Source organism: Struthio camelus, chromosome 12 (assembly GCF_040807025.1).
Source record: "Struthio camelus isolate bStrCam1 chromosome 12, bStrCam1.hap1, whole genome shotgun sequence".
NCBI lineage: Eukaryota > Metazoa > Chordata > Aves > Struthioniformes > Struthionidae > Struthio > Struthio camelus.
In genome coordinates, this window is record NC_090953.1 from 18,922,637 (window position 1) to 18,942,691 (window position 20,055).

General features: G+C 41.4%; 1 protein-coding gene across 8 annotated transcripts in view; it reads right to left on the minus strand.

The window, feature by feature from the left end:
- The window catches only part of APBA2 (amyloid beta precursor protein binding family A member 2), a 115,110-nt gene extending 95,155 nt beyond the window's left edge, over positions 1-19,955 (minus strand). For 2 of the 8 annotated variants that reach the window (XM_068958931.1, XM_068958928.1), the window contains exon 1: positions 19,726-19,824. The gene's annotated coding sequence lies outside the window, so the exon portion shown is untranslated. Of the gene's footprint in view, positions 1-1,670; positions 1,831-2,986; positions 3,072-19,725 lie in introns of those variants that run through there. The other 6 variants (XM_009681485.2, XM_009681486.2, XM_068958933.1 and 3 more) reach the window with 5 other exon arrangements.
- Between the last annotated feature and the right edge of the window lie 100 nt (positions 19,956-20,055).

A 20,055-nucleotide genomic window follows, 5' to 3' on the forward strand; every position in this document is an offset into this window, starting at 1 on the left:
CAGAAGTCAACTCTTGAGAATTCTTTTATTTCCCCTTGCCAAACTTGAAGATGCCATAAATTCAAATCCTCTGTGCCAGTCATAAAAATTTAATTAGCTAAACTAAAAATACTGGTACTATTTACCACTGTTCTTATTTATTTCTTAGATCACTAGATTTAACACCATCAAAATAGACTGCAGATTGCAAAATGCCGTCACTAGTGTATTAACACTTCCTCTTCAGCATACACGTGAGCACTCTGTGAAGCTTGATTATAATTAATCAGTAATCTAGTCTCTTGTTTCTCACTGCCAAATGATAAATTAACTACTAGTCACAATCATGGACGGAATATTAATTTATACAATGCCCGGGTGGGTACGTACTTCTCTGTGTAGTACAAGACGCCTCATGAACGGGATCTGACTCAAAACTTTAATGGAAACTATGAAGCAAAACAGAGCAAATCTAGCCAGGATCACTTGCAACTCTAGCAAGGTACTACTTCTACTTAACACTTTTACTCTGCAGCACTGAGATGCGTAAGACATTAACTGTAGCCTTCATATGAAAGAATGAAGCTCTCTTTTAAATGCACAAAATCAGGTACCTTTCTACACAACGAGTTAGTATGATCTGGAGGCTTGTGAGAACAGTTTGACTTTTTCAAGGTCAAACGATGTCCTCTGAGCACAGCACTGTATACATGTTGAGCAGTGGGGAAATTTGCCAGTTCTAGAAGGGATGTGATTCCCCCCCCATCCCCGCCGTGGCTCTGCAGTGCCTGCTGGAGCATCTCACCGCACACGTGAGTGTGGCAGAGGGATCCAGAGGTTCTGCCTCCAGCCTTGCCTGCTTCTCAATTTCTTATATGCTCAGGCCTTCATCTTGCAGCATCCCCTGGCCTTCTAGTGCATGAAAATGACCTTTGCACAGGTGCAAGAATGATATTCAAATGTTCTCTTCTTCCATAGTCTCTGCTCAGGTTCCTCTGCGTTTTTTATTTTCTGAATGTCAGGCAAGATAAAGTATTATTTTTTAATATGGGGAGAAGACAGTTCCATGAAATATTAATATTCTTGTGGCATTTGGCAGTACCAAAATATGCTTAAGATGCAGTATATTGCAAAGTTGCAGTATAACAGAATACACATTTCTGATTTAGTAGCACTGAAACAGAACAGATTTTGAAAAGGGAAATTCTGTCCTCCATCAGTTTTTCACAGTTCAAAGAAAACTGAATACAGCATGAGCTCTTGGTAAGACCATAGGGGACTGCAGCCTCTTCATAAAATGCTAGACTGCATTTCGGTAGCTCGCAGCATCCCAGCAGAGAATGATCAAATCAAGGCATCTGGTCATTTGCCTACAAACTGCTTGAGTTTTGAGCCTATCAGCAATCCAGAATGGCTCTCACAGCACTAGAAATACAGCATAGGAAAATGCTTGCCAAGAACAGGACAAAAACCACTGAGGAAGAAACTAGGTTATTTTCAATTTTCTAAAAGAATATTACTAATTATTATGAAGGTTCCTGTCGTAAGAATTTTTAAAATTCCTTACAACTCTGATATCAATCACTGCAGCAAACAAAATAATTTAAAGCTTCGATTACAAAAGAACAGGCAATGTAATTTGAAAACAGCATACAGATTTAGCTAACTCAGACATTTCAAGCAAGACTCACATTTTGATTTCACCTTCTGTTCTTGCATTTTAATGTTTTTAGCATCCTGCTTTATGAGAAGGTTATCACTTATTGCCCGGGAAGTCTCAGAGAGCTCCTGTTCTCCTCTCTAGACCCGGCTGTTCAGTCTCTGGTAGGATCTGATAGGGAAGAGCTGAGCAGACGAGAAGCCTAGCAACGAAAGGGGGCAGGGGAAAGCAGCACACTGCCTGCTCGAGCGACGCAACCCAGCAGCAATATTGCTCGTGAGGCAAGAGGCAGAATCGCACCATTTGACTGCTTAAATCTAGACTACTACAGCGAATAAAGTACTGATGTATCAAAGTGTGTTGTTGAGGAGCTGCCCTCACAGAAATAGGAATAGCTTGTTTGCACAGAGTGTAAGACCTCGTAATCTACTGCAATCAATTTACAGTTATTTATCTTATTTTTCACAAGGCTTTGATAAAAGTCCCAGGCATATCTTTGCTAACAACCCTTGCCGAGGCTTGGGGTCTCGTTAGGCATGCAGAGCACAGGTCTAACGGCTTCATTACTCGTTGCAAGGTTTCTGGAAGGAAGAAGCACAGGGTATGTATTTCCGAGCTTCCAGCAGTGTCCCTGGGGAAGGCTAATCCCAAAACTGCTCAGCAGAGGGCACGAGAAAGAAGCAGTCCTCAAACACGCACAAAGTGAAGGGACAGCTCCCAAGGTCACTCCTCAGCAAGCCACAGCGTTAGCTCTATCTGTTCTGTTCAAACAGAAGCAAAGCAACTGGGCCTATCATATTTAAAGCACACATAATGTTAGTTGAATAAACCTTCATAGTCTATTTGAGATAAAATTCATGATATTAATAATTGCAGGATGTTTCAAACATTCAGCTCTCTGAAAAGTTCAATGTCTGAAGAAGAGGATTTAGAAATTGCAAATGAAAGAACTAGTCCCCAGTGACACCAGGCAAATGAGCAGCATGTTGGCAGATATTAAATCCTACAGCATAAATAATCCCCTTAAACCTGCATCTGTGAAACCTAACAGGGAATTTGTGAAACTATCTGTCCCTTATGCGCAATACAAAATAATTTAACTAAGCAAACAAAGGATGAAAAACACGGTGGCCAAGATGTTCTTCGCTTTTGGGATGCTGGAGACAGAGGAACTTGGGAAGATTCATTTGACTTAGTTGTAAAAGAAGGCAGCCCACCACCTATAGTTTGCCATACAAATTTCACACATTATTTTATGCAGTTTCAAAAAAAAAAAAAAAAAGCAATCAGCCATTGATGGATCATCCCCAAAATCAAGTTGTTGTAAGGGAAGATATCATCTCTTACCCTAAATTAAGGGCAGGTGAAGCTCTTTATTTAGTATGTTGTTGCTTCTTCAGGCTCTGGTTCTCTGCAGCTTGCTTTGGGTGACCTGCAAACAGATCTTTCAGTTTCCAGAAAAGCACTGAGCACTTGCACAAATGTTTTTAATCTCCCATGAGAGCTGTAGATGATCTGTACTTCAAAGGATGAGGCTCTTATAACTCTACCAGAGTTAATAAGGTGAATAGTTACAGAAAGCCTATTTCCAATTCTACTTAAGTCCCTATTTCCAAATGTTACTATGCTCTCATCTTAGGGAAGATGTAAATTGGGTCAATCCACATCTGAGTGTTCTGAGATGTAAACTCTTTCTACTGTTGTCTTATCAATGCAAAGAATGATGTCTGGGAAAAGCCTTCTCTTCACCAATTAAGTCAATTAAGTGATTGATAGATAAAGAACTTGATAGCTATTTCATTCTTAGTTGTTTGTAATGACGGTTGCTATTGTCATTTAGCTGTATTTGTGTACTCACATCTTTATCCCTGAGTCAGTCTCTCTCTGCCTTTCTGTTTTAAAGGAATCAAACAGGAAACTACTGTTATCTTGCCCGTATTTGTACCAGAATCCACAGACATATATGACATTAAGAGTCTTTATTCAGGGTATCTAGCTGAAGAGCAAGAATGTATTTATGCATGTATTGATGTTCCGATAGATCCAGGTATGTAGCTAAATACATATGCAAGGCAGTTAATTCTCTTCCAACAGTTACTCAGGTACTTTACCAAATACTGCCAGTAACTTACAGATGATGGCCAAGTGCCTCTTATGGAAAAGCTTTGAGCAGACAAATGGGTGACACCTTACCCAGATTTATACCCATGAAATTGCCACACCAAAGATAGGAATTTTTTATTTTGGAGGATGGAGCTATGTTTTACACTTGTTTTTTTCTGACTCAGTATCTTTATCACCTAAATGCAGAAGACTTCACACCTTTGCTTTCTTTACTGATGCTAGATAAAGAACAAAGAGCATTCATCTTCAGTGAGTATGTACCTTGCAAGCTCTGCTGACTTCCAAAACATACCACAGCTTCTCACTGGGCAGCAATGGAGCTGAGCGAAAGGGCAGAAGGACCCTTGGTGCTTTGGTGCCAAGGACGAAAAGTGCTTTATGGAGTCTGACATTAATCTTGGGTAAGAAGACAGGGTCAGCTCCAAGTACCTGTTTTAAGAACACCTTGAGGTTTGAGAGAGATAACTCCTCGCTCAAGTGCTCTGCAAATTGTAGCGATTACTATAAAAGATCACTCTGGTGTTTGGGAAGTAACGAGACACCTTCGTGAGTGGTTCAAAACAGAGGGTGTGAAATAGCATCAAGGGTGAGGCACAGGCTAATAAAAGGATTGTGCAGCCTTTGGGATGTAAGAGAATGTTGCCCTCAAACTCAACACATGGAAGGTCTCTGGATAAAATTAAGTACACAATTAGCTTGCAGTTCAAGGATTCTTTAAAACAATGGGACTTTGGCTAAACTGTCTACTCTAACTTGAAAAAGTTTTATGGTAAAGGTGGAGGCAGGCAAAGTTCAAGTCAAACCCTTGACTGAACAGATGTTTTCTCTCTCAACTGAAGGTGGCAGGCATTAATTCCTTTGTTTAAAGGCTCCAAGTAAAGCTGAGCAGTCCGACTCCGTTAGCGGCCTGGCTCCTGAGGCACAAGGGTTCTTATCCCGTCAGATCCTAAGGGCATGTAAAACAGAAGGGAGACAAGTGTATCTATCTTGTTTAGTGGTAGAAGCTGTTGAAAATCAAAGAACTAATCAAAGAAGCTTTCTCAGACAAAGTAGGGCTACATAGCGCTGGTTTACTCCCGATCTTTAGGGGGTCCTGTTAAGAAGGGAATGAATATTTATGAAAATCTCTCTGACAATCTTTGCAAATAGGCACCTTGATTTTATGTGATTTCAGTAGTTAACTGAATCCTTAGGATTCAAGGGAAAATAAATCAAGTCTGTTGTTGGGAGATGAAGCCCCAGCAGACGAATCACTTCTGAGCATATACCTCTCCTGGTAACATCAGTCTGCAAAAAAGTCCATGGAAGCGTTCATTTCCTTTACATCTTCATGAAGAGAACTGAATGTTTTTCTCACTTTTCCCAAGTCACTGTAGGGACAGCAACTGTTCCAAACACAGAGAATTTGATCCTGTCCTCTGTGGGTATGTGATAAAGCTGAAGTATTGTCATTATCAAAATAAGAGTAAATACAAATATTAGAGCAGAAACAGTAGATCAGATTGGCCTACGTCTTTGGCAGTTCATACTTTGCTGTTAATACTGTGTTGGCTCTTTTTAGACTATACCTCTTGAATAGTCTTTGAATGTATGTCATTCCTCCAGGCTCATTTGTGGTAATAACTACTTCAGGAAAGTACAGGAGACAGTCTCCAGCTGTCTCTTCTGAGTCTTCGCGCCTTGCTGTGCTCTGTGAGAGATGGGGACATTGAGAGTCCACGTGACTAGGAAAATCCTAACAATTCCCAACAAATCAGAGACTTTAAGCCTGTCTTTCTCTTTCTCTTTTCCTTTCCTTTCCTTCTAAATTTGTAGCAGGGATAAATTTGTTTGCCTCTAACTGCAGATACTGACTAAAACCCAGCAAGTCCTTACAGACATAGATATACCTTTCATATCAGTAATTGATAGGCTAAACAGGCAATAAAGCAGTACAGAGCAAGGACTCGAATTATAGGTTTGTGGACCATCTTACAAATAAGGTGATATCAAGCTTTTCACTACAAAAGTGAGCAATATACTATGAAATGGGATGGGCTATGGTTGTCCTCTAACAGCAGCCTTGCTCTATTCAATTCAAACCTGTTACTCCAAATTTACCTGAGTTAAGAGCACACAGCAGAAAGGCATATAAAGACTACAGAAAACATGGGAAGGATTAAGCTGGCCTGAGACCCTCTTTAGGCCTTTCCAATCTCAGAATCAGCCAGGAACTCAATCAGCCTCTAGTGAAAGTCAGAGCAGTCCCAAAGCCGCATTAACGTACATCTGTCTGAGCGTATCATTCAATACACTCTTTCGGCAGCCAGACAGAGATGCCTGTCTGCCACCTTCTCCTATACACACGTTTGATGCCAGAGACTGGGAAAGGGGACTGTGCTGAAACCAATACCGAAGCCACAGCGGTGTCCTAATGCCTTGGGCTTCCCCCACAATTTGTGAATCTCTGATGAGGTAATTGGGGCAGCTTTGCAGATTTTACTGTTCCTAAGGGACCCAAAGCAGGTGTAGCAGATTGGACTCCCAGGTTGCACCCTGCTCTAAGTACTATGATCTTGTAGATAGTAAAACAACATGAAAAGAAATCACACAGTGTCTTCGAGACAAAGAGGAGATAAACATTAACAACATATCTACTATGACAACCATAGACTGTTCAGGCTGGCTAAACTACAGCAGATGCATTTACAACACAAAGAGAGCCAAGGAGCTCCTGGCAAACACTAAGGCATTTTCGGCACGTATATGGAAAATGAAAAATACACTGTTTAGAAGTTCAACTGTTTTAAGAGTTGTATTTTTGTGAAAATAGTAAAAGATGATGAAAAAAGCTAAAACTGTTGGCTGGTCGTGGAAATCCACCTTGTCTGTATCTTAAAGAGCATTTTCCTTTATAGCCTGCTTATTCAAAATGAGCCCTGAAACCAAGAAGGCTTGTTTCTGGAAAGACTATAGATCACTTCCCTAGTGAGCAACTAAAACAAAATATATCCATGTTATCAAAGTTCAGCAGCTGGAAGCTTTATCCCTTGCCAGACTGAGAAGTAGCTTGTCTCAAATTGCTTGGCATTGGACAATCATTCTTCAGCCTTCAGATTTTTTTCAAAGCAAACTATTGACTTGCCTTCAAAAGGCCATCAGTTGTCAACTCAGAAATGCTGCCACAGAAGCTGTGCAAGCTGGGTGGGAGCCTGCATTTCAAATTCTATTAACTCATTTGACACTGTAATGATCAATTTTCTGACATGTAATGAATAACAGTTTAGCTGCTGTAGCATTAGGTTAGTGTTAATCTCAGTAAAAAGTCTTTAAAAAGAGTTACCCTTTTTTTTTTTTTTAGCAGCAACTTCACTCATGCCTTGATAATCATTTATGGCTTGTAAGACAATGTGATATTAAAATGTTTACCAGTCAACAATAATTATAACTGTTCTTCCAAATTTACAAACCACGTTAACTATTAATTCTCACTAAAGCTAACTCTAGTTTGTTAGCACCTCATATTCTAGCTCTTATTGGGGAGAAACCAAAAACTTAAGAATACCCAGAACCATAATGTAGCTGAAGTTCTCTCTTAAAGAGAGTTCTGTTAAGAACTTTGTATGATATATACCAGTAGATAATAGTATAAGAGCCTGGTGCATTATTACAATAATGGACTGTATTTTCAGCAGTAAGAGTTCTGGGTTAATGACTCTCTGTTCCCAGGGGACACATCTCAAAAATTCAACACAGGCCTGTGCAACACTTAAGCAAATGACATCTTTGCTAACCACCTCCACAAGGCTGAAAATTAACTGCTATGCAATACTCCAAAAAGCGTTAATACAACTTCAGTCATTCTAATTATTAAAAGCACCATGTGTTTGAGTAAGATATGGTGTCAGGGTTAATCAGATCTACAGTTAGCCTAAACAAGAGATTTGTTGTGACTGCAGCAGGTAAAATAATGGTATCACATGGAAAATTCCATATGTAACAGATCTTTCGGATAAAAGGCAGGACTCCTGAAGAGCAAGGCTGCTGTGTCCTGGTACGGGGGAAGGTGATAGCCTACCCCCATACTTGGTGTCATATGGTTATCAAAGGATTAGAGTATGTTTTGCAGAGTATTAATGAAGCTTTACAGATATATGTAAAAGCTTATATGAAAGCAAGAATTCCCCTATTTTACTTCATCTCTGCTGAGATAATTCTGTTTTGCTTAACTAACTTGAATGAAAAATTTACTGCCAAAGCTCTCAGTAAATGTAGCTATGCACGTGGACAGTACTTTCAGGAATTAAATGTTTTTCCTTTCAAGATGAAATAACTGATGGATCACTGAAATAGCTTACCTGAAACATCAGCATCGATACATTGTGGTTCACAGTGTATTTTGTAATTATCTATGAATTTTCTAATTCAGTATTCTGTATCTCTCAGTATGCCTAAGCACGGAGTAAGTAGCTACTAAGCAAGAATGTAAATGGCAATATGAGTCTTTCTAATACTTATTCGTCAGTGTTGGACTTAGTCATGAGAAGATTGTTTTTTCTCCAACTGGTGCTGAGAACTGTGTGTGTATACATTTTTGATATCAGGTTTGGAATGAGCAATGCCTTGTCCGCAGCTATTGGTCCATTTTCTTCAGAAGAGAAGGGACAAAGTACAAAGGGTGGCAGAATATGCACCTTAAAGAATACTGTATATTTTATAATTGTTGTGCTTGCTAGGAACAACTGCCCAAATCCTATTTTTCTGTCATTAAGTCAACTAGCCTTTATCTTTATACGTTTAATTATCGTGGTTTGAACAATTACACCATGGCATGCTCCTCTTCCTCCAAACTAGAACTTCCCATGTTACAAAGAGTTGCACAGCTAGGGATGAGCTGGCATTTGGGGGAGCAAAGCACACGGCAAGTTTGTATCTTGTAGCAAAAAGGGAAATATGACAAGCACTATCCTGTTCAAATCAAAGGTTAGCCTGCAGCCACCTCGTTTGCAAAGACAAGACAAGTAAAGTCCCTTGATAACAAAACAATTGTCTCTAGTTAAAAAACAATAAAAAAACCCATCCAGAAACAACAAATGTGGTTACACTGTGCAGACCTCTCCTGGGCTTTCTCAATGGGTTTTGGACCCTAGAAGGTTTCCTCACAGGAAAGAATTTTGTATCATCATACGTAGTCTAACACTGCAAGGCTGTAATCAACTTATGTGCCCTCTGACATCTCTGCATCGGATTCAAGCCCTGAACATTTACATAACATTTCCCTTCCCATGTAATTCTTCATCTTTTATTTGCTATAGTAATAACTGTCATTTGGGGCAAATAAATCCTAAACAATTTGTGTTTTGGAAAGCCCACTAGGTAAGATTTCATTATGTCGAAAAGCCACCCCTCCAACAAAGAGTGTAAAAAACTGTAAGTCAGTTTGCAGGCTACAGGTGCATGAAACAGTTTGACACCCTACGCTGCTACAGCACTGCTCAAAAGAATAACGAACACAGTGTAATAATTATAGAGCTGTCTTTTTATAGTCTCCATAGCACAGAACTTCTTTTTCCACTTGTGCTGGCTCACAAACTCTTTATATTTATATAACTGATTGACTTAATGCATTCATTCATAAAAGTAGGGTTTTTTTTTTTTATCTTCATAATTTAAGCCAGCAAAAAGGTTAAGAGCAAAATTAAACAAAACAGTAACATCAAGTGGAGTTCTTCCAGTTGAGTATAATTAGCCTATTTTAATGAACTGCCTGATAATTAGAGATATACCTGTTATTCCAAGTTATCGGTAAATGTTCAGTCTGTGTGTTATTCATTAAATCCAGTCTTTCCCACCCTGATACGGCCTACCCCAATATGAGGTCGTATTGGCTCTGTACCACATTTTTCTGCTGTTACAATATTCATTTCCTCTATCCTTTTATATCAGATAAAATGTAAACAGAACATACCAAGCTGTCAGGTCTATTTAGACAGGTCAGTCTTATCAGCAATGCCAGTCAACCGCTGTCTTTGTAAATGCTTACCGCAAAGGGGTCGTATACCCTTAGCTGGTTTGTAGACTCCACTATATTAAACATATATATATTTTAAGAACAGTTCAATTTCACTCAAGGTTCCTACTATGTTGATTAATTGTTTAGTTCCACATGTATGGAATTATTATTTATAGCTAGCTATATATATTAAAATATATATATTTTAGATATTGCATAGCCAACTGCAAACACTTCAAACTTTACTGTTAAAATTTTTTTTTTTAATTTTCCCTATTGCTGGTCTTTATAATACATGAGGGTCTCAGTGGTTTTCAGTATGTTTCTTGTGGTGGGCAGCCTGGCCTGCTGTTCAAAAGGAGAAACCACTGCTGGCCTCACAGTGGACAGTCTGAGGAAGAGAGGAGGAGGAGGAACTGCTCCCACTCCAGCCAGAGGTTACAGCAGCAAGGGTGTTGATGAGCCCAACAGCGGCTTGTCGTCAACCCGTCAGGTAGGGTCAACCCCACTTGTCGGCCCCAGTTAGGATCACGTGTTCAGCTGACGTCGAGAGAGGTATAACTTCAATGGCAACACAGACTTATTCCTGTCAAAAGGCAAGAACCATTGGGCTGGCGTGAGTTAGGAAACTTAACAGTGAGTAGCAGCAGCCTGGCTCCTTGTGATGCTATCCAACCTTGTGATGCTATTTAGCAGGACTACAGTAATTTACTACATTATCTTAATTACTACATTAATGAAACAATTACTGATTAAAAAAAAAAGCTAGTTGAGATACTCTGGCTGGCATTTTGCTTGTCTACATTTATTGTGAATGGTTATAAAAATGTTAACTACAATCAGGAGAAAAAACACAGTAACTCAAGCTTAAATCATTCAAACAGATGCTGGTTAATTTCAAGCAAATTATTTCCATTACAACTGCTACAGCATTAGCAATCACAAGAATTCTCCAAAATCATTTAAAGATGTCATAGTTTGCTTCAGATGTTTAAAGTCCATATTCACAGTTTCTCCATTCTTGGGGGCCTGTGTGAATAGAAACTCAAAGCTGAGATTCTCACACATCAACAGCTGGAGCCTTAACTAAACCATAACATACCACAAAACTCACTAAAAAAAAAGTGTTACCACATCTCAATTAATTTGATGCTGGCTCAAGAGTAAGCCAAGTAAGAAATATTTTACTAAATCATGATTAAAAAATCTCAGATAATTACAGAGATATTCACAGAGAGAGACAGAGAGGGGAAAAAAGTTACTCTCACAAAAGGCTAACGCTGTAATATTTAAAAATCCCAGTTTTCCCTCATTCCAGTTTTTAGGGTGCAAAGCATAGAAGATTATGGTTTATACTATGTTTTGTACAAAGTATCTACTCATGTAGCAAAAGCATTCTTGTACGAAAATGAGAAAGACACATTTGTATGACCAGAAGCTGGTCAGGTAACGGTTCTTGCACAAAGCAAGAATCAGGTTAGGAGAGCACTGTGGATAAGCCATTAGATAGCGATCCTGGAAACCTTGGTCTTATTCCTGGTTTAGTCACCTACCAAGGTGAAGGATTCTGGGCAAGTCATTTCAATGCAGCTGTCTTAGTCTCTCTACCTGTAAAAAAGGGCCATCAAATGTGCTTTCTGTGTTCTGATACTTTCTGATAAGCGGTTCAAAAGCTAAATCTTAACTAGCATGACGCTACAAAAGAATTACGGTACCGATATGTGCATCTTATGCTGCAATAAAACTGATATAAGGTTATTCTTCCCTAGAGCAATATAATCTTAACAGCGCTTTTTTTGTTCAAATCATTATTTCTAATTAGATCAGCTGCTAGTTGATGGTTCCAGTTACACGTATGTGTAGGATAATAAATGGGGGACAAATATCAGCTGAAATACAGGCTTTAGAGATAATTTATTACAGTTCTAGATAGGTGTAGAGTAGAAGTGCTAAAAAAAACCCTAAGGTGTCTCTTTCCAAGTACTAAGAATAGTAACTATCACAACAGTTACACACTGCACCTTTTACTTCTGGAGGAATAGTGAGCTTTTCTCCCAGCTTTGAAAACACAAAGAAAAACCCTTTATTATATATATAAGAAAAAATAAAAACCAAAAAACAACAATTGACTTAAAGACACACTCCTGATAACCCACAGCTATTTTCATGGCAAGTCTTCCCTGAAGCAAGCAGGTAGTCGCTACCCAGCAATGAAGAATTCTGCCCCCAACAACCCTCCCACCGTGGCACCAGAAACGCGGTGCCGCTCGGCCAAGAACAGTTCGCATCCTCTGCTCCTCTTATGCCACTCGCGCAGCATCGAGTATGAAATTTCTAGTCACCATCTGAATTCCTTCTCTCTCCGTCTATCATCCAGCACGCCACAGCTCTGATCTCCTGGGCCGTAATGTGTCAAATACTTCTACATAATTAAAGTCACGTTCGCAGACTCACTGGCAAAGAATGTCACAGGGATAAGGTTCTTTTTAAAGCCACCTTATCTCTAATCAAGAGTTGTATTCCAGTAACCTAGTATTTTGTGCCTAAAGAATACAACTTATTTTTAAAGCACAGAGAAACATTCCTTTCTCCTCCACAACCCAGCAATAACAGGAAAATATCATTGTGCTCTGATTTCCCTTTGTAACGATAAATCAGAGACTACGAAGGATAGCGAGAGGCATTTTATGAGGTAGGCAAAATGCATTAAGTATGGAAACTGTAATTTATATTCCTCTCGACACATACCTTTATTGCACTAGCAAACAAAACGTTTCCATATGTTATTGGTTCCTTCGTCTCTGAGATTTAAAGGAAAAAAACGTGTGGAGGTCAAAAATACATGAACAAATCGTTGACAAGGTTTATGGATTGTCAGGTTATTTTACAGTTTAATGTACTGTCAACTGTTCATGCTTTTTTAAATGCAAATTTGGGTAATTTTAAATATCAAGGCAAGCAATTCTGGTAGCATGGCAACAACATGCTATGCTGCATAGTAAGAGTCTGGAACCAAGGCAAGCCTTTACTTCTTTCCTATCCTACATTAGTTTATAAGAATAGAAATATCTGTGTTTTCTGTTGAACAGTTCTTATGACTACACCTACATTAGTAATTGTAATAGACTTTTAAACGGTATGCACACAAATATAGGCACAGGATCTGCACCCCATCTCAAGACAGCACAGAAACTCTCGGAAACCAAACATTTTTTCACTCTACTATGTACTTACTGTCTAGATTTGGTTTCCTTTACCTGGGAAATGCTTAACGGGCATGAAATTCTAATACGAACATGGAACTAAACTTACATTAATAGAAGTCCTTCTATGTGACTAATGAAACATGATACAGTTTTGTTTTAAAAATGAAAGGAGTACAGAAATTTCAGACCCAGCGCACACACAAAAGTTAGTATTTGGGGCCAGTAAGCATACGGCCACACAGAATGTCCTTCCGAATACAATCCTTGCATGTGGCATGATTGCTCATTAATAGGGAATACACAGAAATAGAAATAGGAGGCCTTCAGGTAAGATAAGCCTTCCTTTCTTATTGTTAATAAAATAGATTTTACTCTGGTTTACAGGAGAGAGAAACTAGACCTGTCCATAAAAGTATACTGGGGGCAGCCACAGTGCCGAAACCTTGCCAGTTCACATTCTATGTAGTGGTTTTAGAAGAGCCTTTAAAACTAACTCGGGTGATGTTACATGGAGCAAGAAATTCAAGCAAACTGTTTCTACTGTGAAGTAACTTCAAATTCTGCCCTAGTTACTTGGAGAGAGAAAAAGTAAGCACACAGTGTTCCTTATCATCGTGCCCCTGGACAGGCTGAGTGTCCAGACCCCTCCTCACTAGCACACTACTCAGGAAGGCTTCAGCACTTAAACCACATTAAAAACATGAATATGTATACCCACCTGCTTGGTATATGAGCCACGGAAGGATCATAGGAATGAATAGGGATGAAGGGGGAAGAAAAAAGGGAGGGGGAAAAAAACCCACTACGCTTGGAAGAATTTTCTGAAATGCCCCATTACTCATCTAATAACTTACACTTTCATAATTTTTAAATGAATGTTCCAAACTATAGACTAGTACTAGAGCTTTCCTTAACTGGTTATTGCGTTCAATGTTAGCTCATCAAGAGTATGCCAAAGCAGCTTATTAAAGTGAAATTTTGCAAATATTTTGTACACATGAAAAAAGATAGAAATGTAAACTCTCTCGCCTAACTGCCTTGCTTTTAGTATCAAATGTTCTTCATAACAAGAAATCTAATAATGTTTTCTCCCAACAGTACTTTAACCTCTGAAAACCTTTCTTGACTAAGAAATTGCCTCTAAGATGGCAATCTTTAATAGTCAGGAAAAGTTACAGATACTGACAAAACAAAACAAAAAATTTAGTGTATGTTTAATATAAGATTTCATTTTTGGAAGAGAAACTTGGTGTGGATTTGAGAAGTATGGCAGCTAAAAGCAATCTTGTTTCCAATGTGAAAAAAAAACCAATCCTGTCTCTGTGCAGAAAATACATGGAGGGCTGTGAGAGAGCTCTTATTTTCATTATTATTCTTTCTTTTAAATAAAAACCAGCCATTTCACTGAACCTAAACACCACATGCCAAAGAGAGCTACTTCTTCTGGGAGGTTATTATCATATCATTTGGAGAGGTGCTGTTCTTAGGGAACTTAGGGCTCCCACCCTGTACTGCACCTTCTAGGAAAGGAAATAAAAAGTGGTTTAGAAATATGTGGCTAAATGTCTTGGGGATACTTGAGCACCAGGAAAAAGAAAGACATAGAGCCTGAATATTTTGTTCACTCTTCAAACATTCACTCTTCTGGAGTCAATACTTCAAAAATCCTTCTGTCACTTCCTCCTCCTCAGGGAATTTTCACATACAAAATAGACAGACACACCACTCTCACCGCCAATATAGATGTGGTCTTGTTTTCCTCCCTCTTCTTTCCTTTCTCTCTTCCATGTTCTCTTGCTTTGTGATATGCTAATTTTATTTCCCTGATCAGTTTAGAGCTCCTCAAGTAAGTCAGTACTTAAAGGTCGACAGCTCTCTCCCTTAGGGAAAAGGTCAACTTTCTCCAGGTTTTAGTGCTTCTTCAGTAGCTTATCCAGAGGAGCAGACTGCACTGGGGTCCTAAGAGCTCGTTCTGACGTCATTCCTAAAACCCCTGGCTCTTAGCGTGCCAAGGTGGAAAGATGAAAGTCTGTGTATGAGAACATGAATTCTCTATCTCTGTTTACCTGCTGAAATAGGAATTTACATTGATATTTCAGAATTTTTGCCATACTTTCTGCATCCTTCCTTTTCTCTCCTTGAGGCTTTATTGTAGAAAGAATTTCACATTTCTCAAATCAGTAAGAACAGATCCGTTCAATTTTTACTGGTAATGCTATCTCACTAAATCCCCCAGAGAACCCTGCAGTGTTATGTTAAGATAATCACTTGGCTGTCACCCACAACAAATTCAAACTGGAATAAGTGGAAAGCAGAGATGACTCTATATAGTCACTGCAACAAGGACATTTTACTGGAGAGAATGGAATCGAGGCACTATGCTACCCTGTCAGACAACATCTCTTGGCCCACCCTGGACTAAAGTGGTCAAGTAACTGCTACGTTGGGTTGTGAGCTGCGGGATTTTTTTTTTATTATTTTGTAAAGATGTTGCTATACTCCAGTGACAGCAACAAGAAACTTGCCTCCTGGGACCCCCTTACCAAATCTTAGCTAAATCCAACCTCTATTGAGGTAGAAGAATTTTAGTAAATCCTTCAAGGATCTTGTGAACCCTTGACACACAAAGGTAGAAGAATCTTAAGAAAGAAGGGCTTGCAAGGTCAGGACCCCCTCTTGTAGGAAGGTTTTAGGAAAGAAAACCAACAAATTCACTCCTTGAAAGCAGTCAGAGATAAAGTGCAGTCAGCTTGGGAAGATGAACTTCTGCAAAGGTTGTGGTTGTCAAGTGTGTGGTGGGGATCTCTCCAAAAGTATAAGGTAGAAACCTGGAAATAATGCTTACAGACATTCTTAACAGCAATGTTCAAAATTAAGTTTGTGCTTTATTCAGTTAACAAAGTGGAGATATTTAACCTACTTTTAAAGTAGTAAAACAATAACAAGTTATTCCTATGTGGATGGATCGTGATTACTGAAGTCTGTAACTAGGAAGGCTATTCTCTGAGGGAAGCTTCATCTTTAATAGTTCAAAACAGATGACTCCCCCAGGATACCCCACTCATCTCCCAGCGGGAGTCCAGGTGGGGATCAGTGGATGTCAGCACTGCAGAAGCGCTGCTATTTGAACATCCTTATCTAGACCCCAAACCTCACACCGGTTATGCTTGAAACACTTATCCTTTTGAAGACTTCCTGTATCCCTTTTTGCCAACTTGTCCTTTCCTCTTCATCTACCTCTAGTTCAAAAGAAAACGATCCCTTCATGCATGAGTATACTTCAGAGTATGCACCTTTAGCGGTATCTCACTCAACCTTATTATCTAAGAATGATAATACTTTTTCCTTGTTCTCCCTATAGGGCTTCTGGTTTTTCCTCCTTCTCCTAGGTGGAAATATCTATCAACCCTACAGTTTTCCATAGCACCCCTGCTCAGCTCTAACTTAGTCCTCTTGAAGTGTGAGTTACCCTCCTCTGCTGCAGTAGGTGAATGAAGGCAATAAGTACTGCAGCCAAAAAGAAATATGGTGCACTCAGATGATACAGTGCATTTACCCACTGGCACTAGAAGGAAATAGCTTATTCCTTAACTGCTTTTACCAGTTGTAGAAGACTCTTTTTTCTGGAAAACAATACTATTAGCCAAGATGAGACTTAAGTTTTAGATAAAAGTGAGACTTGGAAAAAATGTCCTCACAGATGCCATGACAAAAAGTTTGAGTGCTGTACATTCTGCTCCCACACGCAGGACAAGTCTAAAGCACTGAACGCTTCAACCAGCTCTCCAGGGTAAATGGGTCCTCAGGAACGGAAAGAAAAAAAAAAAAACACCACCACCACCACACAAAACAAAACCACAAAAACCACACCACACAAGTCAGATCACCATATTTTAATTCTTCCTCAGTAGAATAAAAGCATTTGCAAATACCTAAGGTATTCATAATGAATGCTCAACTCAGCAATCACATGTTTGGTGGAATGTCTAAGAATTAGTGATTTCTGATTCTGCTTCAAGCTCTTCCTCTTACCCTGTGATGTGCATGTGACTGTATCAGTGCTTTATTTTCCCCAGCTATAAGAACTACTAATATGCTTCTTGTATTAATGTTGCAATGCTTTATTTGCCTCACAGGAGCTCTGAAAGACATTACTTAAGAAAGGTCCTTGCTTGCAAGAAGTAGGTTCTTGCTTTTGTTTATATCTGCATTAAAATACAAATATGCTAACCAAATAGCTCTTCCTACAATCAGGAGTAATATATTAGTTTACCCACACAGGTAATAGCAGTTGGCTGGTATAGCATACTAACATCTACATTCTGTCTTTGCTGAAATGCAATAGTTTTAGGATGGAAGTTCTACTCCTTTCTAAAAAACTCTGACTTCTGGAAACATGCCTGCTTCTTAGATCACTTAAGGATGAGCACAAACTTGCAACTGTTCATAGGCTCATAAGATAATTCAGGTTGGAAGGGACCTCCAGAGGTCTCTATCCAACCTCCTGCTCAAATCAGGGTCAACTGACCAGGTTGCTCAGGGTTTTATCCAGTCTGGTCTTAAAAACCTCCAATGAAAGAGGCTGCATAAGCTTTCTGGACAACCCATTCTCTTGCTTGACTGTTGCAGGGGAAAAGTTTCTCCTTATGTTGAAGCAAGAGAGCTTCAGAATGGACATATGCCTGCTGTTTCTCATTTTCCTGCTATGCACTACTGTGAGTAGCCTGGCTCTGCCTTCCTGATGATCCTGTAGATACCGGGGAGCTGTTGTTGGGTCCCCCAAAGCCTCCCCTTCTCCGGGCTGAGCAAGCCCTGCACCCTCGGCCTCTCCTCATCGGGCCTGTGCTCCAGCCCTGGCCAGCTTGGTGGCCCTCGACTGATCTCACTCCAGTTTATCAATCTTTCTTGAACTGAGGGGGCCAAAACGGGACACAGTTTTACAGGCACAGTCTATAAGTGTTGAGTAAGGAGGGATAATCACTTCCCTCAGTCTACTAGCTTCATACAACGTAGGATGCTGTTGGCCTACTTGGACTTGCTCACGTGCAGTTTGCTGTCCACCAGGACCCCAGGGCCTCCTCAGCAGTGCTGCTCTCCATCTACTCAGTCCCTAGCCTGAGGATTCTTCAGGATTCTTCCTTAGACTCATAAGACTTTGACCAAAAGAGCTGGGCAGCCATGGCCTTTTATAGAGCCTTATTCTTTAAGATCAGAGGATCAAAGGGAAGCAATAACGTGGCTACTGATGACAGGCAACACTGGATTTTTAAAAATAGCTCTAGAGACTTCCAAGAGCAGAGAAGGGCTAAACCACTAGAGAATTTAGGTTTAGGAAGCCTGACAGAATCAAGGTTTACAAGAACAGGTCCTCAGCCTGAGAGCCGAGGAGCCCAAAGCAGCGTACAGCAGAGGACAGCGACTTCCCCCGCAGTGGTTTGGTACCCGTAGCACCACGTATGGAAGGAAAAGCTCTTTCCTCCCTGTCTGCCCCTTACTGAGGGGAACCTGGACTATATAAATTTCAGTGTTACGCTTTAAATCAGTTCAACATACAAATAATCAGCACATACTGAATTTTTACTTCCTAAAATGGCAATAAACAATTACACTAGAATTCCTCCCTCTTAAAAGTCACCTTATGTGGAAATAGTATTGCCTATACACAGCCACACAAAGCTAAAATAGCAGTTTCTTCTGTTCTTTACATATACAGTTCTGCTGGTTAAATAAGGAGGAATTCTTGGGTAGCAGGTATAATAATACATGAAAAACCTTGTCTGCAAACAGATTTCCCACCCCTGTGAGATTATATGGTGGTTTTGACAAGGTAATATAACTGAAACACTATTTGTATTTTTTTAACCCCAAAAGACTATAGCAATTTAAGACTTTTCTTAAAAATCAGTGCACCACATCTTATTGCCGTACTATGTACGCTGCATAATCTCTTGCATCTTTATTGAAATTTCTTTCCTTTCACGCCCTCGCTGCCATGCGACACGCATCAGAAGGGCGCCGAGGAAGTGGACCGGACCGCAGGCGTGCGAAAGCGCAGTCCGCGGGCCGAGGCACGACGACCGCCACCAGGCAGTCCTCGCCCCTCCAGCATCCAGCTCCCCAGGCTCCCCGACCCCTTTTGTTACGGCAATGCAAAATAAATAAACAAATACATAAATGAAAGGGGCACCAGTCTCCAAAAGGGGAAACCAAACCATGTTCTAATGTTTTGTGCCGTTCATCTGAAGGAAAACGAAGTGCCGAATTTTTAATCGAGTAGCTTTTTCCCTCCAGATCTCATTATGAAGTGGGGGGGGGGGGGGGGATCAGAAGCTCCGCTCCGTTTGCCGCCCTGGCGGCACGGTAAATCAGGGGCAGACACAAACTCTTGGCGGTGCTGCGCTGCGGGAGGGCTCCTCACGCAGCTCCCTGGGCTCTGGGAAGGCGCGTTAACCCCTCAGCCTCCGGCCCCCTGACGCGGCGCCGGCACCGGGCACGGACAGCGGCACCGCCGCCCCCCGCTTCCTCCCCACGACGGCGAGGCAGAACAGCAGCTCCGCGCCCGCGGCCCCTGGCTGCCCTCGCCCCGCGCCCGCGTGTGAGGGGCGCAACGGCCGCGGGAGGGGGAGGGGAGGGGGCGGCGGCGCCCCCACAGCGCCCGCCGCCCTGCGGAGCCCCGCGGGGTGTCCGTCCGTCCGTCCGCCCGCCCGCCCGCTCCCTGCCTCCCTCCCCCGCGGGGATGACACCGCCCGGCCGCCGCTCCTTACCCTGCTGGCAGCGGCGGGGCCGGTGCCGCAGCCGGCGGAGCGGCGGGCAGCGGCAGCCGCTCTTTTGTGTGCCTGCCTCGGCGCCACACACCGCGACGGCGGCCGCGCCCGGGAAGCTGCGTGCCACAATCGCGGCGCCCGCCCGGGAACCTGCATGGCGCATAGCCGCCCTCCGGGGCGCGGGGCGGCCGCCGGCTCCCGCCTCGCCTCGCCTCGCCTCGCTTCGGTTCCGGCCCCGGCCTCGGCCCCGGCCTCGGCCCCGGCGGGGGCGCCCGCGCCCTCGCGGCTCAGCCCGCTCTCCCCGCCGGCCGCCAGCCTGAGGCGGGGGTC